Source organism: Vulpes lagopus, chromosome 10 (assembly GCF_018345385.1).
Source record: "Vulpes lagopus strain Blue_001 chromosome 10, ASM1834538v1, whole genome shotgun sequence".
In the NCBI taxonomy this organism is placed as follows: Eukaryota; Metazoa; Chordata; class Mammalia; order Carnivora; family Canidae; genus Vulpes; species Vulpes lagopus.
In genome coordinates this window covers 4,827,748-4,853,807 of record NC_054833.1, presented here as the reverse complement: position 1 = coordinate 4,853,807, position 26,060 = coordinate 4,827,748, and positions in this window count along the sequence as shown.

Genomic DNA, 26,060 nt, shown 5'->3' with positions numbered 1-26,060 from the left:
TTTAAAATGAAGAAAGACATCACAAACTCAAAGTAAATGAGCTAAAACAGAGAAAGGGAGAGAGGTGGGTAAAGGGTCAAATCCTTTACCTAGAAGAAAGAGGAACCAAAAATTATTTCGTTCTACAATTGATAGTTTAATATAGTTCAAGATGTGCTGTTAAGACATTAAGCTCGTCTCAAATAGAGCTACAAATAGAATGTTTACCTTGAAAGTCCCTGCTGAAAACAAAACTAAAAAAACCCTCTACTAACACAGACGAAAATGAAAAGGCAAGGGAACCGAGATTAAAGTATATAACAAAATGAAAAGGAGTTCAAGCAAACACAGTATAGCAACAAGGGACTGGTAGGAGACAGGCAGAAGGGGGGTATTTTGTTTTTGCATTTTAAAATTTTTATTTAAATTCAATTAATTAACGTATAATGCATTCTTGGTTTCAGGGCCAGAGGTCAGTGATCCATCAGTCTTATATAATACCCAGTGCTCATCCCATCACGTGCCCTCCTTCATGGCTATCCCCCTGTTACCCCATCCCCCCACTCTCTTCTCCTCCAGTGACCCTCAGTTTGATACTCTTAATCATAAGAAACAAACTGAGGGAGGCTGGAGGGGTCATTTAATAAAAGTTCTGTTTATTTTTTTTTTTTCAGATTTTTTTTTTTTTTAATTTTTTATTTATGATAGTCACAGAGAGAGAGAGAGAGAGGCAGAGACACAGGCAGAGGGAGAAGCAGGCTCCATGCACCGGGAGCCTGATGTGGGATTCGATCCCGGGTCTCCAGGATCGCGCCCTGGGCCAAAGGCAGGCGCCAAACCGCTGCGCCACCCAGGGATCCCAAAAGTTCTGTTTAAAATGCATGAATAGGTATAGGGACATCGCCAAGGTAGATTCAGTATTACAGAGCAAACAGCCTAAGGAAACTTTACCAACCGTAAAGCATGAAGATAATGGCAGAAAACACTGGCTAGGAATCCCAAAAATGGGTCTAGAAAGAGAGCTTCTGACAGGCTGTGGCATTTGGTGGAAAGACAAAGCAATCCTGAGCAATACAGCAGGATGAACTAGGATGACTCCTTGACCTTACTCTCTTCACTGATTCATTCAAGTTAATGTGTCCATGAAGTTTAGCATCCTAGAATACGGAGCAGTGGAAAGTGGGAGGGTTGAGGGGGCCGGTGGGGGGCAGAAACAAGATACCCTGCACACAACAATTACAGAAATCATCATAACTGGGCAAAACATCGTTTTGAAGATTGAGTTTTTTAAAAAGTTGCTTCCTTGAGATAAAATTCACATACCATAAAATCTACCTTAGAAGTATAGAATTCTGTATTTCTTATTATAGAGTTTTATAACATTACCATATCATTTTTTTTGAAATTTTAATCACCCAAACATAATACCCTGTTTGTTTCCCCTACCAGTAAACTATGACAAACACTAACCTTTTCTTCTCTATGGGATTTGCCTATTCTGGACATTTCATATACATGAAATAATACAATATGTGGTCTTTATGTGTCTGGCTTTTGAGCTTAGCATGACATTTTTCAGGGAATATCCATGTCATAGGAGGTATCATTATCTCATTATTACAGCTGAATAATATTCCTCTGGGTGAACTTAGTTTGCTCACCCATTCTCCAGTTGATGGACATTTGGTTATTTTTACTTTTTGACTATGGATAATGCTGCTATGGATATTCATGTACAAGTTTTTATGTGAACATATGTTTTTTAATTCTCTTGTGTAAATATTTATAGTGGAAATTGCTAGATCATGTGGTATCTCTACGTTTAACATTTTGAGGAAGCGCTAAGCTGTTTTCCAAAGAGCTATTCCATTTTACATCCCTGCCAGCAGCACACAAGGGTTCCACCTTCTCTGCAGCCTTGCTAACACTTGTTATTATCCATCTTTTCTAAAACTTTAGCCATCTTCAGTAGATATGAAGAGGTATCTCATGTGGTTTTGATTTGCATTAATGACTACAGTTATGTTTTTTAAAGTATTTCTTGGACACAAATATTTTTGAAACATCTCTATTCAAGTCTTTTCCCTTTTAAAAATTGAGTTGTCTTTTTATTGTTGTGGGTTTTTTTTTTTAAGATTTTATTTATTTAGTTGAGAGAGAGAGAGTACAAGCAGGGGGTGGGGCAGAGGGAGGAGACAGAGACAAGTAGACTCCTCGCTGAGCAGGGATCCTGACTGAGGGCTTGATCCCCAGATCCTGGGATCATGACCTGGGCTGAAGAAGACATTTAACTGACTGAGCCACCCAGGCACCCCTATTGTTGCATTTTAAGAGTGTTTCATATATTCTAGATACAAGACCACTATAAAACATATGATTTACAAATATTTTCTCCCATTCTATGGGCTTTGTTTTCACATTGCTGATGGTATTCATTGGCATGCAAAAGATTTCATTTGGATTAAGTCTGATTTACCTATTTTTTTTAAATCATGTGCTTGTTGGTTCCTAACACTCCTGTGAACTTCTTGGGTATAATCTGAAACTTGCCCCCATGAAAAGAGGGCAGAGAGAGAAACCAAAAACAGAGGCAGGCTACCCAGGTTGGAAGGTGGCAGTTTTAATAAAGCAAAAGAAACTTACATATGAGGCTTGTCTTGGGTCTCAGCAAGACCAATGGATCACTGCACCTGCCCACCATATCTTAAAAGCTTATAAAGAGGCACTAATGGGGCTCAGTCACATATACCATATATGTTTTTTCAACACCAGGTCACTATGTCAAGGTTATGTCCTTGAAGTAGCCACCAGGAAAGGCAAGTGGGACCCATGATCCAAGGGCAGGGTAGGGGTGAGAAGCCTCCACGCTCTTGGATCTGGCTCATTGGTCAATTAGCAGCCACATATATTTTTTTTATCACATCCTTCAACAGTACTTTCAATGTCCTATCTAATGTCTATTGATGCCTAGTCCAAAGTCGTGAAAATTTATTGTTATATTTTCTGCTAAGTATTATATAGTTTTAACTCTGTAATTTGAGGTTATGGTCTAATTTGAGTTAATTTATGTACGTAGTGTGAACTAAGAGTTGCTACTTCATTCTTTTGCATGTGAATATACACATGTCCCAGCATGAGTCCTTGAAAAGACTTTTCTCCCTTGAATTATTCTGGCACTCTTGCCAAAAATGAACTAATGATTAATGTATGGTTTTATTTCCAGACTTTTCATTTTATTTACTACCACACTGTCAGTACAACATTGTCTTGATTACTGTAGCTCTACAGTAAGTTCTAAAATTAAAAAAAAAATGTGAATCCTCCATTCTTTTAAAGATAGCTTGGCTATTCTGGATTTCTAATTTTCCATATGAACTTGAGGATCAGTTTGTCAATTTCTTAAACAAGCAAAAAAAAAAAAAATGAAGCAAAAGCCAACTGTGATTTTAGTAGGGATTGTATTGGATCTGTATATCAGTTTGGAGAATATTACCAAATTAGTAATATCTTCCAATCTGGTTATGGGATGTATTTCTAATCATTGTTTTCAGTGATGTCTAATAGTTTTTCATTGTTTTCAATTATGTTAATAGTTTTTAGTGTACAAGCCTTGCATTTCTTTGGTAAAATTTATTTCTGAGTACTATATTTATTTTGATGTTATTATAAGTGCATTTGCTTTCTTAATTTTATTTTCAGATTATTCATTGCTAGTGTATAGAAATGTAATTGATATTTATATACTGACTTTGTATCTTGAAACCTTACTGAATGCATTCATTAGTTCTAATCATTTTTTAATGGATTCCTTAGGATTTCTACATATAAGAGAACACCTTCTACAAATAAAGATATTTATTTCTTTCCCCAACTAGAATGGCTTTTATTCTTTTTCTTGTCTAATTGCTCTGGCCTTAGAGAAGTGGCAAGAATGGACATCTTGGCTTGTTCCTGATCTTAGGGAGATAGGGTTCAATCTTGCCTCAATAACTGTGATATTAGCTGCGGTTTTCCCATAGATAGTCCTTTTAATTGAGGAAGTTTCCTTCTATTTCTAGTTTTTTAAGCATTTTACCATAATACAGTGTTAAATTTTGTCAAATTATTTGTCCTGCTCCAGTTGAGATAATCATGTGTGCTTTGTTTGTTATTCTATCAATACAGTGTATTTTATTCTTTGATTTTCATGAAAAAATAAGAATTACTCCACAGATGGAACCGTGCCACGTGGTGTTATTCCCTTGAAACCCAACAGAGTCTGGTTGGCTAGATTTTGAAATTGCTTGGGATTAGTCTGGTGAGTACTATTTTTTTTGTCCCATTTTCTTTCATTTTGAATAAGTATAACTGCTATCCTATGCATTTTCCACCTTGGTATCTTGGCAAATGATAACATATCTTCAGTTTCCAGGTTCTCAGGTAGAGAAGAATTGTACTTCAGGATAGATTACACCCAGACTTGTTTTAGATGATGAAATTTGGCACTTTTTTTTTTTTTTTTTTTTTTTGAGAGAAAGAGAGAGAGAGCAAGTGTGTGCCAGCAGGGTGGGGAGCAGATGGAGAGGAAGACTTGCAAGCAGACTCTTTGCTGAATGTGGAGCCAGACAAAGGGCTCAATCTCAGGACCCTGAGATCATGACCTGAGCCAAAACCAAGTTGAATGCTTAACCCGCTGAACCACCCAAGCACCCTGAAATTTGGCACTGGTGAGATGATGAAATATAGATGAGATCTTGGACTTTGCAATGATTCTGTAATGGAATGACAAGAATCCATACGGGATGTCAAGATGAAGTAAATTGATTTGTAATATTCTAGTTAATAAGGTAAAAATTAAGTTATAGAGGCCTGGTTAACATACATTAGAACAAGAACTGAGAGAGAAAGGAGAAAGAAAGATGCAGTATTGGCTGAAGTGAAAAATCTTCTGTATTATGATTTCATTGTGTGTAAGAGAATTTCAGAATTTCAGGTAAATAGTTTCTGGGGAGAAAGTGATGGAGAGAGATATTATTTTGTGCATTATTATCGCATGCTCTTATACTAGGACTTTAGTATGTCCTTGTGATTTAATATAAAATTTTGATGATTTGAAGTTTTGAACAAAACTTAGGTTTTGTTTTCTAGGCTATATTCCTTTGAAAGCAAGTCCAATTAGCAACCATGAAGCCTAGTTATATTTGAGTAAATAATGAGGCCTAACCTCTGGGTTGTTGAATTTAAAGTTCTTGGTTTTACCTCCAATTCAAATTATTATCCTAGGATTGAGACAAGAGTTCATTTTTATCAGACTTTTAGATTTGGGAGAAAATACTGTAAAGAAAAAGGAATGGGTGGTGTTAACAAGCTTCTTGGGGTATGAGAGTTCTCAAAAAAAAAAAAAAACAGGAACAAACTAAAGCACACATTCACACACACACATGCACACATACATACATAAACTCATCCCAAAAAACACACATTAAAACACACACACTCATGTGAGAAAAAGCAAAAAGATATCATGGAGTTTACACTGAGGTCAAAATTGCTATAAAAGAGAGAATGTTTTGTTGGGGCTCTATATTCCATAGAGAAAACAGATTCTATGAGTCTGTATATGTGTTCACCAGCTAGAAGAAATCTTTTAAAAAAAATTTTCTGCATTTGCTGCCTGGGAGTATTTAATCCAACCTCTATGGAACCCCTGTTTCTTAAGAAGTTAGAGTTACTTCTGGAAGTGTGCAGAAGATTGATGGCAGCCAAGTTTGGATTAATTCAGAGTTTCTAGTTCCACAAGTGAAACTGGATCCCTGGGGACTTGGAAATTGCTGTGGGATTTTCAAATAAACAGTCTTTGGAACCACTGATACAAGCTAATTGCTAACAGAAACTTGAGAAACTGGCAGAAAGAACCATGCCAATGACTGGTGAAAAATATTTGGTTTGAGAAAGATTTTTAACAGTAAAGAATAGAAAGTCTCAGAGACTGGGATGTTCTGCTGACTCAACTTATTCTGCAGAATCTGGCCTGAGTCTTTATCAGTGGATTCATAGCCATCTACATGTAGTTCTGTCCTGGAATCTCCTATGCTTTAAAGGAAGCTTAAAAACTGATGGCTTGTTGAATTTAAAATGATGCTTTAATAAAGAAAAAGCTATTCACATTTACATTGGATTAAAGTTCCTGCTGAAGTAATGTGCTGTTGACCAGTGAAATAAAGCTTAGATATTTCTCCAGAGTTGGACAAGATTCATGAAAGGGTAATCTATGAGCCCTGTTTGCTTAACATTCTTGAATTGCATAATGAAACCTAAAGGATTTTTGAATATTCACTATGGGTTGTATTCATCAAGATTTAGGAGGAAAAAGCTGTCATTGTGACTACACTCTGGAAGTTGGATTGAGGAATGACATTTAGGATGGGAAATGCCCAGGTAGCCTTGAAAGCCAGAAGTTATGCAGACATACTTGTGACTCTGAGAGTTGGACCATCAATGAGTGGGGTGCTGGTAAATGGAGAGCAGGTCAGTTGGTCAATGTGGATTAGTGTATTCCTTAGCACTAGTCAGGATCATAAGATGGGGATGATGCCTTTACATTTAAACCCAGTATGAGGGATCCCTGGGTGGCGCCAGCGGTTTAGCGCCTGCCTTTGGCCCAGGGCACGATCCCGGAGACCCGGGATCGAATCCCACGCCGGGCTCCTGGTGCATGGAGCCTGCTTCCCCCTCTGCCTGTGTCTCTGCCTCTCTCTCTCTCTCTCTGTGACTATCATAAATAAATAAAAATTAAAAAAAATTAAAATAAAAATAAAAGTATGAGAGAGTGGATCATAATATTTTAGGCACGAATATTAGTTATACTATGAAATTAAATGCAACCCAATGAGGGATTGGTTGTAGACAATGGAAAAGACAATGCTATGTTTTTAATATTGGTGGAGATGAGTATGATTGATAGGGTGTGTTACAAATTGAAGATAAAAGGGGGAAAATTTTGCAAGGAAGGTTATCAGTATAATTCTAGATTGACTGTAGAGCTGTTCTCTTTATTAGTCAGGAAATAACTGAGGCCTCCAAATCTCAAGTAAGCCATAGAATTAGCAGAAAAGATAATTTTAGAACTCAAATTTATAAAAACTGAAGTTCCCAGTTAATTCATCTCAGGGATGAAATAACTAGGATTTTGACTAAATGATCCAAATGGTGAAATGAGATTTGAAGAATTATTGTAGAGCCAGTGAGAAGAGTGGAAGCCTGGAGGCACATTTGCCCAGTTCCTTGTGAGTATGAGGGTCTAACAGAGAACTCAATAGAAAGAGGATAGCAGTTAGATGATGAAATGTGGTTATATATTACGAGCCTAAGTTAAATGGCTTTGTAATATGAAATGGGTTTGCTATAAAAATGACAAAGTAGATTTGCCTGGGTGGCACCGTCAGTTAAGCATCCAATTCTTGGTTTTGGCTTAGGTTGTGTTCTTAGGGTCATGGGGTCAAGTCCCATGTCAGACTCTGAGCTTAGATCAGAGTCTACTTGAGATTCTCTCTCCCTCTCCCTCTGCCCCTCCTCCTTGTGCTTGCTCTCTCTCTTTAAAATAAATAAATCTTTGAAAAGAAAAAAGAAAAAGAAATGACAATGTAGAGTGCACAGAACCATTAACATAAAACAGTTTTAGTGTTACAGTCATTTTGCATATAAAACAAAGTCAAGGGATCCCTGGGTGGTGCAGGGGTTTGGCGCCTGCCTTTGGCCCAGGGTGCGATCCTGGAGACCCGGGATCGAATCCCACATCGGGCTCTTGGTGCATGGAGCCTGCTTCTCCCTCTGCTTGTGTCTCTGCCTCTCTCTCTCTCTCTCTGTGTGTGACTATCATAAATAAATAAAAATAAATAAAAAAACATTAAAAAATAAGATAAAACAAAGTCAATTAAAGGGAAGTAGACATTGACACTGGTGATTAAAGTTTGCCTATGATTGCTGACTTACCCAGACCTAATAGTTTTTTACAAAAATAAGCAATGCTGAATGGGAATATGTAGATAACACACACACACAGACACAAAAAAAACCTTTGAAAATGATGGCCAACAGTAGAACCAACATTGTATCACTAGTGGCATTTTCCCAGTACTGTCTGCTTAGATCTACTTCTCTATTTGCTCTTTTTAAAAATTTCCCCCATATCTTCCCCATACTTGATCTCCTTTCCAAAAAGAATTTCTTCACTTTGATTTAAAAACCATTTGCTCATGGTGCTCCTACAGACCCCTAAGCCGATAGAATATGGATTTGTTCTCTTTGTACTTTTAATTATATGCCATGTAAACAATATAAATGTTGTTAAACAAACCAGACAATATTCGTGGATCTGATCGTTTCTAGTAGCCAGTGGCTAAACTTCATAATTATCTTCATAATGTCATCTATTTAAGGTTATCAGTACACATAGGTTATATTTACTCTAAGGAACAAAGATAGAAAAGCAAAGCAACTCTTCTAAGGTCAGGATGAACAAAATCAGAAATAGATACAAAACCTTTTGTTTCCTGATTTAATATTTTGGCACTATCTTTAATTTCTTTTGTACATCTGCAGCATTTAGTATGGTCTGGATTACTTGGAAAAGATGTGTTCAAAATTGACTTTCTCATTTTACAATCTGCTAAATATGTAGAAAATACAAAATATGATAAAGGCCGTCTTTTAAAGGGGAAGATTACACTATTTATGCTATGTGTGGAGGGAATTAATAGAAATTAATCTCAACACTGAAAAATCAGCCATACATATAATATTTTACATTGCAGTGCTGTTGTCCTGAACATTTTAACATGATTTACAAAAAAAGGTTACTCTCAATAAAATGTAGAATACAAAGAATAGATTTATGTAGTATGAAATACTACATCAAAAATAAAACTGTCCATATACTTTCCTCTCTCTTTGTGTTATGATATAATCTAGTTCTTGCTGACATTTGCAACTCAAAGCACTGTGGCTTTACTAGTGGAGACTAAGAAGAAACTTTAATGGTGATTAATGCTGATTCTAAATATATATACTTTTGATGGATGCAAAAAGTAATAAAATGATTTAAGATCTTCCAAAAGAGTATCGTACAAACCTAAAACAAGCCTACTTGGAAAAATTGAATTCACTCCTTTTAAAAAAATGACATCATACATGATGTGTTTTTAATCAATTATCATAGTAGATAATTCAGAGGGCAAAATGTATGGAAGTACAATGGTGTGATTAACTGGGTGTTGACCTCGTGTCATGGCACTGGTCCAGAGAGAGCTTATTAGTTTGAGCTAGTAGTAAATATGAAACTGAGGGCATCATAAATCACAACAGTGGGATTAATCTGAATGTGGATCAGATACATGGGTAAAACTGAAACATTCCCAGTTTGTCCAAAAACAGCTACATGAGGTCAGTGGAGAGAAAATAATTTTCGTACTGTTTGTGCACAGTCCTTTCCACTTTATCTATTATTTTCAATTGTAGAATTTCAACAGAAGCTCTTACCACTAAATAAGAATTTTCCTTAATTAAATAAATCAGAAACATGGGCTCTTGGGATTGTTCATGGTACTGGTCAGGGCAAAATCATTGTGAGGGAGAGGTGTATGGATTCTGTTTCTCAAAGTGTTTTGTCTAGTTGTATCATTAGAGGCTTGGACAACCAGCATACCTTAAGGCTGTCTTTTTAGTTCCATAAACTCATTTAGTTTGTCTGGCTCATCACAGGAATTTTTATTCTGAGAAAAACATTGCGACCCATGTTTCACTGTGCCAACCAATTAACTGGCTGAACCATCTTAGACAATAATACAAAATTGGTTGGAAGAGTTTTGAACCCTGTTTTGATTCTCAGGATTTCAAAAAGATCCTTGGGTAATGACATTTTCAAGCTTATTTTCTACATTAAGAGGAAGAATTCTAAGAGTTTACTGTTTTTTACACAATGGGGTTGGCAGGTAGATGCATTTCTTACCTGTCATGAATATGTCAACTGTAGTTTGAAATATTTGATAATTGGTCAGGCTCAACATGTTTGAATTTTCATTACCTTGTAATTTCTGGATATAAGTTTATGGTAATATGAGACGCCTGGGTGGCTCAGATACTCAGTGAGTATCTGCCTTTAGCTCAGGGTGTGATCCAGGATCGAGTCCCATATTGGGCTCCCTGTGAGGAGCCTGCTTCTCCCTCTGCCTCTGTCTCTGCCTCTCTCTGTATCTCTCATGAATAAATATAAAAAATCTTTTTTTAAGTTTATGGTAATATTACTATTAGAAAGAAATGAAAAGGGATAAAATGCCAGCAAAGTAATTATTTGGTATTATGGTAAAATAAATAGCAACAATAAAATTGTTTTAGTAAATATACTTTTTTTCTTTTTTCTTTTTTTTTTTTTAACTTTAAGAAAAAATTCAATAAACCCAGCTGGCTAAGGAAACATAGCCATGTCAGTGTAGTAAATCAGAAATGTTAGTTAATCAGAAACATACATGAGCTTCATACTCTATTGGGGTTTCTCTATGGTATTCTTCTACTTCCATAGATTTATTTTTTCAAACAGACATACTAACTACATACTATACATAGTATATATTTCCCTACTGTAGTCTACTTATAAGCTATGTGCTGTTGTTGCTTTCATATTTTTCATTGAGACCTACTTGTTCTTCACCAGAGGCATTGGTAATATTCACTGTAGTGTGAGTCAGTCATACAAATGGCTCCTTTATGTCAGAGGATGAACCAAATATGAGATGCCTAATTCCAGAAGGTTCTAGGGGAGCAGAAGAAATGGTGTGTGTATCTTCTAGCTCAGCCAATGCCAGGAATGTATATACATATAAACAATCAGTTCTTGTCATCTGCACCAAAGTCTTCTTCAAGCGCTTTAATTGCCTTGGAGATTCACAGTAGAAACAAAGCATGAATACAGCATGAATAGAAAGCATGAATAGCTCATGTAAAATTATATTGTACATGTCATTATTACTCTGAGATGATGACACACACTTTTTTCAACCAAATAAGAGAGGGTTAAGTAAACTTAGTAAATTAAAAGATCATATTAAAGGAAGCTAAAAGTGAAAAAATATTTTTATGATTGGAGAAAATATGAAATTATATAGGGTAGGTGAAACTTTTATGTCATTCAATTTTGTTAGAATATAGCAAGCCAATTAGATAAAATTAAATTTCAAGCCTGATTGATTTTTTAAATATTCATTTTAAGCACTGCATTTGGTGTTTAATATATTATAGAGAAAATATGAAAGAATGTCTGCTGCATCCAGGAATTAAATGAAACCTATACTGTCAATAGCCTAGCCTAGTTTTGATAGAGTATTATGACATTTCTATATTATGCAGCACCATAAAATGCTAAACATACACAGAGCACAGGACTATAAGTTTCAAAAAGCACATACTGGAAGCTAGAGTGTTTTGGCATTTATGGCTGGCTAGCATGGGAAGATAATGAGGAGTTTGATACCTTGGAAATCATAAGTATGAAATATATACAATAGTTTCCCATCAAGATGGATCATATATCATGCAATATTAGAGGATAATTCAAGTCTGCAATGCAATCTGCTTTTCATTTCAAGTGGAGGGCAATGTAAGCCATAATTTATGCAGGTAGTACTCACATGGGAAATAATGACAAATTTAGAGCAACTCATGACAAAAAAATCCACATAGGAAAACATGAAAGATTTGATATCCTCTTGCCTCTCAACTTTTTCCCCCTTACTATTCTGACCCTTCTCCATAAATTGTAAAATCTTTTGTCTTAATATGGATTCAGGATGAAATATTAGTATTCCTTGAAAAATATAAAGGGACATATACAATTACTAGGTACTACTTCCCAAACTGCTGGTGGAGATAAAGTGGGAGAAATCACTTAAGTGATAGTTTATTGTGGTTACCGTGGAGTCTCCAGGAAGATCTGAATTTAAATAATTGTCTACCTAAAACTACTTTCTGTGTTAAGATGTGCCATGGCTCTTCGCTTATACACTGATTATTTCTTTATGAAAAAAACCCCTCTAAAAACAAACAAACAACAACAACAACAAAAAAAAAACTCTTTTATGTCATATAGAAATGGAGTCTGGGAGGCACAGGACCAGAACTTGTGGATAATGGAAAGAGCTAAATGACTGATCCTCTGTTTTCACTTTTAATTTCAATATTTGATGAAATATTGAGAGACAGTAGGAAGATAGAAGGAATTTTTGGTGAGAAATAGAATAGTCCTTGTTATTGGAAAAAAGAGTGGGACAGTGTAGCACAATACAGCAGACATAAAAACATGGGCTGTATATTTAATCTTTATAATTTCTCTTTTTTTTCTTTCTTTTCTTTTTTTTTTTTTTTTTGGCTAAAGCTTACATCCCCATTTTTCTGTTCCTGAAAATCAAAGAAAAATCAGTTTGGACCAGTAGTCAAGAGATAGATGGGCCTATTTTTTCATATCTGAAGACAAATGGAATACTGTGAATGTTTTAACTTTCTTGAGCTTAAGTTTTATATTACATTAGTGCTTATAAGCACGCTGATAACACTAGCAAGACACCAGCAAACAGAAATAATGCAGAAGGTAATGGATAAATTCCAGCATAGAGTTTTCCAGTAAAGGGACACTTGAATGGCTCAGCAGTTAAGCTCTGCTTTCAGCTCAGGGTGTGATCCTCGAGTTCAGGGATTGAGTCCCACATCGGGCTCCCTGCATAGAGCCTGCTTCTCCCTCTGCCTCTCTCTCTCTCTCTCATGAATAAATAAATAAAATCATTTTTTAAAAAAAGTTCTTGAATAAAATATTATTTAAGCACGCAACACCATCTTCCCAATGTTCATTTCAGACTTTTAAGCTTAATTCCTCTTATTTTTACATAGGCTTTATTTTCTAAAGAGATGGAAAACAGTTTTCTTGATGGATGAGATCTCAAATACTGTTATTTAATTTCTTTATAGTCACCTCCCTTCCTTTTTTTTTTTTAAGGTTTCATTTATTTATTCGTGAGAGACACAGAGAGACACAGAGAGAGAGAGAGGCAGAGACATAGGCAGAGGGAGAAGCAGGCCCCATGCAGGGAGCCTGATGTGGGACTCCATTCCGGGACTCCAGCATCACACCCTGAACCAAAGGCAGATGCTCACCAGTTGAGCCATTCAGGCATCCCACTACTTGAGTTCTTTTACCCATTCAAAAATTGTCTTTTTTATCTCATTTGCTCTTCAACATTTTGGACACAAAATAAAAAATGGTATGGTGTACATATCATAAAAGTTAAATATTTTTGAAAAACTATTACATAGCAAGCACTCACAAGGAAGGCCATAGGTTAAATAGTCTTGCACTTCGACATCAGAGCTTAACCTAGATTTACTTATCTACTTGCTTATAAACTCCCTGACTTATTTTAACAAGGAATTGCCAGAATTTACCAAAATAATCATAAAAAAGATAAAAAAAAAAGTTGAGAGAGACAGAGTAAGGGGGATACATGGGTGATGCTCTAATAAACCCCTTGATATACAGAAGTATGATGTATACACTGTAGTTACTACAAGCAAGTCACAAATTTGGCCCTAAAGCTTTTAGCAGTTAAAGTAAAAAGGGAACTAGTATCAATTACAGGAATCACAGTGTTCCTAAGACTCAAAAATAAGAACAACAGAGAAAACCATAATTCGTGAAAAAAATACCCCAAACTAAAAATCCGAGAAATTTCTCTCATGGCTTCTCATAAAAAAGTATCAGAAAATGTAATAGAAATAATCTTACAGTAAGTATAATGGCACGTTTTACTGGGCTGTTTCTTATGGTGTTTTCAATACAGACAACTGGCATAAAGTTACTGGACAATTTAGTGAAAACTGATAAAGATGGTGCCAAACATTTTGGTTCAATGCCCAGTTCTTTGGTTTGATCCAAAGATAGAGTCAAAATACATGAAAGAATAAATATTTAGCATGCCCACCAAGCCTCCATCTACAAACATTTCTTCACAGCTTCATTTTGATAAGCATTAAATAGCACGGATTTAAATATTGTTACCTGCCTGAAGGGACCTGAGGGTAGCTTTTGGGTGCTGCAGATTAAGGGCTGAATCCTATCCCTCAACACTCAAACAAAAAGAGAGTCTTCATCTACCTTCCCTACCTGAGAAACAGTAAGACTTAACTTTAAAAGCTCAAGGAAATAAATGAAGTATCCTTTTCTAGGGACCATCAGCTTCACCAACATGCAGTTCTAATGTACTTGCGTGGAAATTTTATCTATGGTTAGCTGCCCACTTCTTTGAGCAAGATAAACTCAAACTCCAATAGAATCAGTGCTACCAATGTTAACAAAAAGTGGACATATGGAATGATGTTTTCTGCGAGATGTGAATCTCAACAGAAATAGTTTTTGATAGTATATTTGAGATCAGAACACCAATCATATTTTGTAACTGTGAAAGTGATGTGAAATGCACACAATGGACCATAAATATAGTTTTGATTTGTTTGGCTTTCCACAAAATTAAAAATAAAAATGCTACTGCTCGTTTGCCAAACACAACTATTTGGTCAAATTCATTTTGGAGGAATCTGGAGAATGTTCCATGGCTTTATTTTAATTTTATTTTTTTATTTCAAGGTTTTATTTAAATTCTAGTTAGTTAACATATATGGTAAAATTGGTTTCAGGTGTAGAGTTTAGTGATTCATCGCTCCCATTACTTTAAAAGTTGCATTTTTAGAGGAAAGAGTAGGCTTCCTCCCACCTCCAATCCCCAAGAGAGAAATGACAGAGGAGAGAATTATGGAAAAAATTGCAGGTTCTACATTCTCAGGGAGAAGGAACTTATTTGCCTCCTCAATCCATTCCAGGGCCACATGACAGTTTTGTTCTACTGCTTGCTTCCCCCCGGCCCCTTTTCTCCTGTAACCTCTCATCCTCATAGTACTGAAAGAGTTTAAACAAAAATGACTTTGTTTGGTTCTGCAGAATTAACACGACACTCAGGCATAATTCTAATTGAATGCAGATGTTTTCTAAGCAGAGAAAAGCCTCAGCCTTGTGTGCATAATTCTTACACTGCCCTAATGGAGAGAAGGGAGTCCAAAATTAGCAACTTTTTAAAGCAAAATCTGGCCAAGTGCCACAGAGACTTCGTTTGCTTTTTACTTTTTTTTTTTATTTCCTTCTTTTTTTTTTTTTTTTTTTTTCAGTTTCCAAGGGCATGCAGACAGAAGATCTTTAAAAATCTATACGGGGAGGGCCACCATGCTTCCAAGAAACTTGAAGGAAAAAAAGCAAGCCAAACTAATCAGTGTGGAGGTGCATTTATGTTCTCCTCTGCTCTCTGCCCTCAGAAAAAAAAAAAACGTTGAAAAATTCACCAAAATGTTGATCCCCGAGTGGCAGAGCAGCAAGCTTTGGAAGGACTGAGGTCAACTCGAGGGCTCTGTTTTGACTGTCTTGAGATAGAGTTGCTGACACGGATGGACTTGTGAACACCAGATGAAGAAAGGGATGCTCTGTGTTTTTTCAACTCCCTATTTCAACAATTTGCTCTAAAGATGTTACAACCTCATTGTTCCTTCCAGATTCACGGCCATGGGCACATACAATAGAATAGCAGATTTTCAGCTGGAGTATGTTGTCCTTTCTTTTTTCTTTCTTTCTTTCTTTCTTTCTTTTTTTTTTTTTAAAGCTTTTATTTATTTCTTCATGAGAGACACAGAGAGAAACAACGACACAGGCAGAGGGAGAAGCAGGTTCCCTGCGGGAAGCCCAACGTAGGACTCAATCCCAGGACCCTGGGATCATGACCTGAGCCAAAGGCAGATGCTCAACCACTGAGCCACCCATGTGTTCCCCTGGTATGTTGGCATAAAAAAAAAAAAAAAACATTTTGATTGTTGAGAACTTCCTTATGACAATTTGTGTACAATGTGCTCCAGAGGCCTGATCACAGGATTGACAAGAGAAAGAATGCACAGCTGATGGAAATTAATGTTTTAGATAGAGGATGTGTGTCTTCTTCCTTTCCCACCAGTGAAAGAGTTCAGGACAATTAAGCAAACTTTCAAATGTAGGATTCCATTAAATGTGAAAATAAATAATCCCCAGAAAATACCCATTCATAATTGAGAACAAAACGTCTGAGTTGTTAGAAGGATGGTCTTATAATCTTAATGAACTTAAAAAAAAACCCTCAGCTTATACTAGCTTACACTTAGGTTTAGATTTAGACAGATATTTACCTGTCTAAATCCTTAAAGAAAAGGATTCCTGACTTCCACTAGCATTGTTAGCCTCTCAGTGCAACCCACCTACATGAGAATAATTCCCCTGCTGCCCCACAGTCACTGAGTTTTTATTAATTTCAATAATATTTTTGCATTTTGTAAAACTTCACCTGAAAGTGTACCGTTACACTAGGTTTTAGTGATCTAGAAAACAATGGCCTGCCGTGGATTTTGCCCCCATGGAATTATTTTCAAGGATTCGGTCGTATAGTTTTTCAGATACTACTTTAGATAGAAACTTATCCTTTGGCACGAGAATAAGACTTTTATTTTATTTTTTTTATTTTATTTATTTATTCATGATAGTCACAGAGAGAGAGAGGCAGAGACACAGGCAGAGGGAGAAGCAGGCTCCATGCACCGGGAGCCCGACGTGGGATTCGATCTCGGGTCTCCAGGATCGTGCCCTGGGCCAAAGGCAGGCGCCAAACCGCTGCGCCACCCAGGGATCCCAGAATAAGACTTTTAAATAGAGCTCAACATTTTGGAGAGGGAGGAAAGGAAGAAATATTTATTCCCATTTCTTAGAATTTATGATTGACCTTCCAAGGAAAGCTCCATTACAGAGCCAAAGTAGGTTACAACTTTGAGAGGCTAGAAGTGGAATTCTCCTTCTATAGAACTAATTCTTCCCTTGCTCAAATAACGTATATGAAAAAGGAAAAGTCATGAGAGCATGTCGTACTGCTTTTTTTTTTTTTTTAATTTGCCACACTGTAGGTACCTATTTATATACTACTTACTTTTTCATGGAACATTCAACATGTGGGCATCTCTCAAGTTGCCTTTATAATAAGACACTGCCCTTGCTAGCCAAAATATTTTAACAGGTTCAGCCTATCTCCATACCCATGAGATGATTTGGGATTTTCATGATACAGGAGTAGTATGCTACCTAAAAATAAAATCGTGATACGAAAACCTAGGAAAAAGAATTATTGGAGACGTGAGAAATGTCTCTATAAATACTACCCAACTTGAGTGTTCTTAAAGGCTCAAAGATGTTTTATACATCAGGTATATCACAGGAAAAAGACTTGAATTATCTGTAATCAAGGGAAACATTTAAAGCCATATTATGCTGAGTGAAGTAAGTCAATCGGAGAAGGACAAACATTGTATGTTCTCATTCATTTGGGGAATATAAATAATAGTGAAAGGGAATATAAGGGAAGGGAGAAGAAATGTGTGGGAAATATCAGGAAGGGAGACAGAACATAAAGACTCCTAACTCTGGGAAACGAACTAGGGGTGGTGGAGGGGGAGGAGGGCGGGGGGTGGGGGTGAATGGGTGACAGGCACTGAGGGGGACACTTGACGGGGTGAGCACTGGGTGTTATTCTGTATGTTGGTAAATTGAACACCAATAAAAAATTAATTTATTAAAAAAATAAAATAAAATAAAATAAATAAAGCCAATGTCAACCATGAGGACTCAGGATACTGAATTGAGTGAATAGTTTGGTTTTTCCCCCAGGTCCTGAAGCAGCAGGATGGGTATTTACACAACCAAAGCCTTTCTCCTGGGCCTTTGAAGTTCTGTGCTAAGTAGTTCCCAGTTCACCTACTTTTCGGTTTCTTCTCCTTTGGGTTTCAGTTACCTGTTCTATTTAGTTACCTCTAGGGCACACAGCTAATAGCTTTTAGCTGAGTAACTTCTGCTCTTAAAGGGAATTCACAGTGTGGTGTTCCCAGGTTATCCGTAACTGATTGTTTTTAATGAATGGGTCTTCTTGTTTGACTAAGGATTTCTGACCTTTAAGACTGTTAGTATTTCTAGGTGATATTTACTCTGTTGATCTCTTGCTTTCATTGTTTCTTTGCACTCTTTGTGTGTAGTTTCTGTGTTTAAACTAGTGATTTCATGTGTTTTGAAACTAAACACTTAATCTCCTTTGGTTTGTATACTTTTGAGTCTGTGCCTATGGAAGCACTCCCCCAATGCATTAGAGATGTTGATATCCTGGTTTCAGATAAATTCTAGTGCTTCTTGCCAGGGGAGGAGAGCCACTTGATGTGGCTTAACAATGCTGGTTTATTTTCCGTTTAATCTTGGTTTATTATACCTAATAATTTCAGACACTTGCTGAGAACAGAGGAAAGGGAAAACAATCCTGTAAGATCTCCACACTATGGATTATTTTTTACTTTCTGGGAATGGTAAAGGGTAAAATGATACACTTAAAATAATGCTATTTATTCCTGAAGGGTAATATCAGGTTATACATTACCTACCAGGAGCCCAGAGGCCAGTTTTCCTAGTTTGGCATAAGACTGGGGACAGGGGGGGCATGCCCACACCTTACCAGTGAAATCATTTTAAAAACACTTAAGGAAGTTCTAAAAGAAAGAATTGAATAATCAAAGTGGTGTGTGAGCGGAAAGGGTCAGCAGAACCATAATTTTTATCTTAATAATTTGCTCTGTGCTTCTGGGCTCATAAGCAAAGTTGAACCTGTGATTTCCATTATCATGGAGTTACTAGACACACTCCAGGCCACATCCTTGTTCCACAGTGTGGACCCTGGAGTGAGAAGCCTAGAACACACTCAGTGGGATGATGACTTTTGATTCACTGCACCCTAGAGTGGATGCCACCCAATCTTGCAAAATCAGTCCTGGGTTAGCAAAGCCATTCCCATCTGGAGGGTATCTGGGGACCTCTCAGGAGTCTTGGACAAATAAAAGCAGTGAGCAAAGGTGAGGTCCTTACACAGTCCCAGCAAGCAAGAAAAGGCAACATATACCATTCCATTTACTGGCTTTTAAAAATTCGGGGAAAAAAAAGATTTAGTGCCAAAGCACACATACGAAAGAAAAATCAAGAGAGTACAGCAGAAGCTGGGAGAGGAGAGAACACGTAGAGTAAAAATTCCCTCTGAGCCCATGGAAAGCAATAAGGGTTCTCATTTAACCTCGGAAAATGACTTGAGAATCACTTGTACTTTGAAACGATTCTAAATTGCAAACTAATTTCCCAGTGGGATATGTTGATGGCCTACTGTACACAGCATAAATAATGAGTTTGCAACCAAGACCACAAATAAAGCAATGCACGTTCGTGGAATTTCTGAACAATTTTTCCCCCACCTGACATTGCAATGTTAATGCTTTCCAGTTAGGAGTTTTACTGTGTCAGCAGGTGAATCCCCTGGCAGTAAGTCAAGCTTTAATGGAACATGCTGGTAGGAACGATTATGCTGCTGCAGTGTGAAACTCTGGTGTTAGTATTGGGCTTCTAGAATACATGGCCACAGCCTGCTACCTACCTGATTGCAGGTGTTCCTGGTTGTTTGACTTTTAATGCTACACTTCAAATTGGCAAAGTGAAATTTCTATCTAATAGAAGAGTTAGAACTGGAAATCATTGTGATATTTAGTGAAACTTGCTTAAAAAAAAAAAAACAAAGAAGAAATCCACGGCTTGGGGGATTACCTGGCTGGTTAGATAGTTCCCATTAATAAGAGGCTATGTCCTAGGATTCCTCTGTTCTTTTGGTACTCTGTGCCTGCCTCCCTTGAGGATGCTGCCTTTTGTTGAGAAACAAAAATGGTGAATGCAATGCATTTTAAGAAAATGTGACAGAATCTGAAATATGCTTTAATGACAGAGAACAAAAAATACTAGTTGGCATATACGAACATCCAGACTTCTCTGACTGAGGGAAGACATGTAACAGGGACAAGTTTATAGGTGATCATGATGTTCTTATAAGGCTTCATCCTCAAATTTCAAGATATTATTAGATCAAATGTCACTAATGGATTAATATGATGCTTGTAAACAACTTGCTGCAGGTAAGATACCATGGTCTTTATCTAACTTCAAAAGTGGTGTCTCTTTAAAAGCCATGAATAACTGATGTTTCTCAAGAAGTCTCATGTGTCATGTGGCTTAGGAATCTGTAGCCAAGGTACACCCGGCTATAGATCTAATGAGATCACTCAGGGGTATTTGCACTGTGGGGGCCATGTGATTCCTTTCACGAGAGCAATACCCAAATTCTTAACCACCTATTCCCAGATGTTTACTCTAAAACAGGGTATGGATTCCTCTACTCAAAGCAGTCTCATTTATTGAGTATCCCTGGGTTCTCATAGCTCACAAATAGTGCTGCCTTACTGTGCCTTCTTCATCAAATCTCCAAGCCTATGAGTGAGATCTGTGTTCTAGTCAAGCATGAGGAATGGTGCCACCATTACAAAGCCATCCCATCTAGGCTTGGAATGCCAACCAGTGATCCTTTCCTCATTGGTTCCTTTTCCTAATCTTTTTTTTAACCTTTTTATTTATTTATTTATTTATTTGACAGAGAAAGAGAGAGAGAGAGCAAGTAGGGGGAGCAGCAGGCAGAGGGAGAGGGGGGAGCAGACTTCTCCCTCCGATGCAGGACTCTGGGATCATGACTTGAGCCAAAGGCAGATACTTAACTAACTGAGCCTAACTCTGATACTTAAAGGCAGACACTTAACTAACTAACTCTGCCTTTTCCTAATTTCTAAATCAGCTATTGTAGCCAATCCTCCTTTCAAACCCTCTAAGTCATTCCTTCATCATCATTCTCCAGAGTATCTGGTCCCTTTTTCGTAGAGAATGTCAGTCAAGGATATCTCAAACTATATTCCAAAATACCATGCTTTCCTTTCCTATATCTGTACCTCTATTTTCTGGATCCCATTGCATTTTTCTGCAAACATCATCCACTCTTCTCAGGTAGCATTTTCCTTCTAGGAACAAAACATGCTCAAATCTAAATGAAACAGCCAGAAGAAAGCAAAAAACTCTCTTGGCCATACGTGCTCCTTCTAGCTGTTACCTTGATAAACTTCTATTAAGAGCAACCTGCATTCTTAGCTCTTCCACAAGACTTCACTTTCCCTGTGAACACACACCTCTGCCACCCCACCTGGACACTCCATACCAAAACTGTCCATGACTTTTCAGATGCTAATGACAAAGACCATGTATCAGTGACATTACTTTGTCTCACATTTTCTGTAGTCCTTCTTGACAATCCTCAGTGTGTTCCCATTTCTGTTAAATGTTGGCATTCCTCAGGGTTTCATCATTAGCCTTTGTTTTTTATTCCATTCTATCCACTCCCTTTGGGTGAAAATATGCCTCTCATGGTTACAACTACCGTTTGGAGGAGATAACTCCCACTGCAGAGCTCTCTTCTGTGTAATAAACAAGTATATTTTCCTGTAAACTAAGCTTATTTTGCATAAATTTACATATGAATCGATCTAACTAGATGCAAATCTGGAAACAGTACCATTTTGCCTAAATCTATCTAATCCTCCCCTGTTCTTCCTCTTGATTAGTGACATAGTCAACTATCCAGTTAACTAAATCAGATAACTCAGGGATATATTCTGAACTGCTCCCTCTCCCTTAAATTTTCAATCCAATTGTTGACAACATTCTCTATATATTCTTCCATCTTAATGTCTCTCAAATCTTCCACCTTTTCATTGTCTCGACTCCACTCTCTTAGTTCAGACCAGTTGGTTCCCTCCCAGAGTATGAATTCCTGAAATGGCAAACTGAGTGGTTTCCCTGCCTTCACGTACATGTCTCTCCATTCCTTTCCCCTAGTGTAGACTGTGAGGTGAAAAACAGTCTTCAGGGCAGCCCGGGTGGCTCGGTGGTTTAGTGCTACCTTCGGCCCAGGGCCTGATCCTGGAGACCTGGAATCGAATCCCACGTCAGGCTCCCTGCATGGAGACTGCTTCTCTCTCTGCCTCTCTCGCTCTCTCTCCCTGTCTTTCATGAATAAATAATTAAAATCTTAAAAAAAAAAACCACTCTTCAAAAGCTTTCCACTAGTAAGGCCAAAACCAAACCACTTGATATGACAGTAAAGGTTCTTTCTCATTTTTTGTCATTCTACCCTACAGTCTGGAACACAGGTTCAATTGCCTGGACAGTCCCTTCCTCTCTCTGACAAAGCATTCACTCACAGCATTCTTCTTGGTGTTTGTCTTCTCCCTTCTCCATAAGCCACATGGTAGGAGATGGGGACCATGTCTTTTAATAGCTCACAATGCCTGGTCCACAGTAAGTACTCAATAATACTTAAGTGAATAGAAGTCAAGTATCTAAAATACGCTATTATAATTGTGATTGTACCTTCTCATGCATATGCTTTCATGTATTTTTGATCTTTTCATTCAATGATATGCATTTGCCAAATATCAACAGCACATTGCATTTCTTACCTAGCTCTTTAAGCTAATAATAAACATATTAATTAAGATCTTATTATTTTTCTTGGGTACTCTTTTTTTAGATTTTATTTATTTATTATTTATTTATTTATTTATTTATTTATTTATTTATTTAGATGTTTGTTTGTTGGAGAGAGACAGAGAGAGAGAGGGAATGAAGGGAGTGGTGGAGGAAGAGGGATAAGCAGACCCCGCACTGAGTGGGGAGCCTGATACAGGGCTTGATCTCAGGAAACTGAGATCAGGACTTGAGCAGAAATCAAGTCAGACGCTTAACCAACTGAGCCACTTGGGCACCCTTAGGGCGCATTTTTATTACTCTGTGTGAATTTATTTAATTTTTCTAACAAGACATTATTATTATCATCACTATTTTACATATGAAAAAATTGATGCATACAGAGAAGCAAAATAGGGATTGGAAGCCAGATGATGTGAATCCACAGTCTTGCTTCTTAACTGCTATGTTATCCTTCCAAATCTCAAAGTTATACTGCCTTGGGATTATGCTTCATCCTAGCTTTATCTTTGATCCGTTCTTTTTTTGTACATTCCTTAAAACTTTATTTTTGTAGTTTCAAGTATTAATAGCAATAAACCTCCCAGTTTGAAGACTATCCCTCTTCCCAAGACCAGCCTATTCTTGTCCTTAGCAGTCTGTAATATGTACATATGATGGAGAACTGTTTCAATATAAAGTATAAAGAGAGGATTTAGAAAAATGGCCATGAATGAGTGGCAAACACTATTAAATCTAAAAGTGCTTGAACATTCCCTTCAGAATGCAGAGGCAGTAAAAAGATATTTAGAATATATTTAGAGCATCTATCCAGAGAGTTCTATAAAAGATAGCCAAAAGTGCTTGAGATTCTTTTTGTGTTTCTTTTGGGGGGGAGGGGGTGCGTCAGGAGAGCATTTGTTGACTGAATTATGAATGAAAATATATCCCAGTCAGCGCCCATGTTGTGAAGAGCTCTCGATATGTTCATGTGCCTCCAGAGTCACATGATCCTCAAACCTCCAATGATTATAAAATCTTTAAAATAAGGTATTATCCTCCTATTCTAAAATACACTCTTCTAAGTGCTAAGTTCTTTCTAGAGTATTATGACTTATTTCAGGGTAATGGTGACAGAAGGAATAAATCTGTTCATTTGTTTATGCCCACAGTTGAAAACAAAGTGAATATCAGCCAACATAACTCAGTTGACATTATTCTAAAATATCCTCCTCCCACATGAAGCATGATTTCACATTTACAGAAAATATTTATCCCAAGCTGCAAGCCATAGTATACTCTTTGTTTCAGACTATTCAATCACCATATTTAGGTAGGATGCAAACATGAAGTCAGGTGTCTTTCAATACACTGTAAGAAAGGGATGTGGTGGAAATTCTTGTACATTCTTAGAAGGGCCGCATGTGACCTAAACAATCTGTAATTGCTATCAGTGGGATAGTAGCAGAATGTGCATTTATCACCTTTGGCCAAGCAGCTGGCCATTTGCATTAGCCCTCTGGTTAACCTGGATTGTTCAGTGTGGATTCATGACAATGTGGTCTGGCTAAATTGGTTGAAAGAAGCAAAAGGAAGTAGGGCCATTCAGTTATCTAGTCTTCACATTTGCTTAAATGTTAAGTGCTAAGTTATCTTAATGCTAACTTTTCATTGCTTGAACTTTGCCTGTATCCTGAATACCATAATGCTATTCAAAAATAAAAATAGATTTCCTCTTAACTTTATCACGTCATGATTTTTTTAAAGATTTCATTTATTAATTTACGAGAGACACACAGAGAGAGGCAGAGACACAGGCAGAGAGATGTGGGACTCGAACCCAAGACCTGAGGATCATGACCTGAGCCAAAGGCAGATGCTCAACCACTGAGCCACCCAGGCATCCCACATCATGATTTTTTAATTAAAAATAAGTATTTACCCTTTCCCTTTTAGTTACTAATGTATCTCATATGTAAAAGACACGAAACAGTTAAACAGCAAAGCACAGGAAGATAGAATTTATTCTTGTTTTTTTTTTCCAGAAAGTTGAATTTTTAATTAACTTGTTCTTTCTTTTCTAAGTATTGATTACTGGTATTTGAGATGTCTCTGTCACCAAACTGGGCAATAGCAGTGCAAGTGCAAAGACCATCTCCTGGGCCTTCAAGAGGATTACAATGTCTTAGAGAAAACATACAAAATTAAGTTACAGTGGGATATGATAAGTACTTTTCCAGTAATATGAAGAAATACTGTGTAAAACAACAACAAAATCTTTGCAACTTACTGATAGACTATGCAGAAGAAACTTGAGTGTAATTAGTGAATAGAAGTTCACCCAAAAATGGAGTTTGTCTTATACATGAGTGCAAAAATATGGAGTGTCAAACTGGTCTGATCTATCTCTGGACTTCTGCTGCTATAGTGGAGAGTGACCACGGTGCTGGGAAGACAAGAAAAATAAGGAGAATTTTCTCCTAGATCAAGTTAAACATAAGGATAAATGACCATGAGCTTTCATTTTAGAAGTTATTTGACTTCCTCTTACTTTGAAGAGGCTTATAAATCTCTACCCATCACCCACTTGAAGTTGGGACATATTTGCAAACATTTCAAGCCACTGAAAAGATTTTCTATCTTTTAATGGTTATAAACATTGCTTAGATTTAGGTGGTGGTAATCAGGGATCAGAAATGCTACAAGGGAAGAATTATCACCAGTAAAAGCAGAGAGGACGTAAGGATGAGACTTGAAATGCTGTACTTGGCAGAGATTGAGAACGCTCCATCATTATCTTAGATTTCACACCACAACACAGCCATTCTTACACAGACAACTATAGAAACTAGAGCCACAGAATTGTAATGATGAAAGAAGATCTGAATGAACACACCAGTCAGGACCCCTTGTCCCACCACTTCTAGATAAGTCTGCAAACACCACGGTGAGGAGGTAATTGGTTGCAATTATGCCTGCGTGTTGCTTACTTTTTATTTTATGGACAAAGAGGCTAATAGCGTAATATTTAGGGGCACATTTCTTGACATATGGGCAGTTCCCCATAAATATTTATGGAGTGAATGAATATGTTGTAAATTGTTTATTCCACGAGGTAATTTTCTTTCCCCCATATTAATCCTTCATTTGTTATTATAAACCCCATGTTAAAATAATCCCTTCAGCTCTGGTTTCGTGAAGGTCTTTGAAGTGAGAGGACTTATCCTATATGCCTAGCTGCTGATGGCTATTCCAGTGAGAGAGACCATAAGGAAAGCTTCTAAAACAGGCATTCTTCAGTGTGAGAGAGCCTCCCTGTAGGCTAACCTCCTTTTTCACCTATAGTTCTTGCCTTTCTATACATTCACAGCTTAAAATGACCAAAACAAAAACAAAAACAACCAACCAAACAAAAAACACCATCATTGTGAATGTGGATTGATAACTCTTTTGGGGAGAGAAGAGCTTATGTGGGAGACCAAAAGCTGTTGTAATGATATATTTATGACGGCTTTTAGGAAAAAAAGCTACC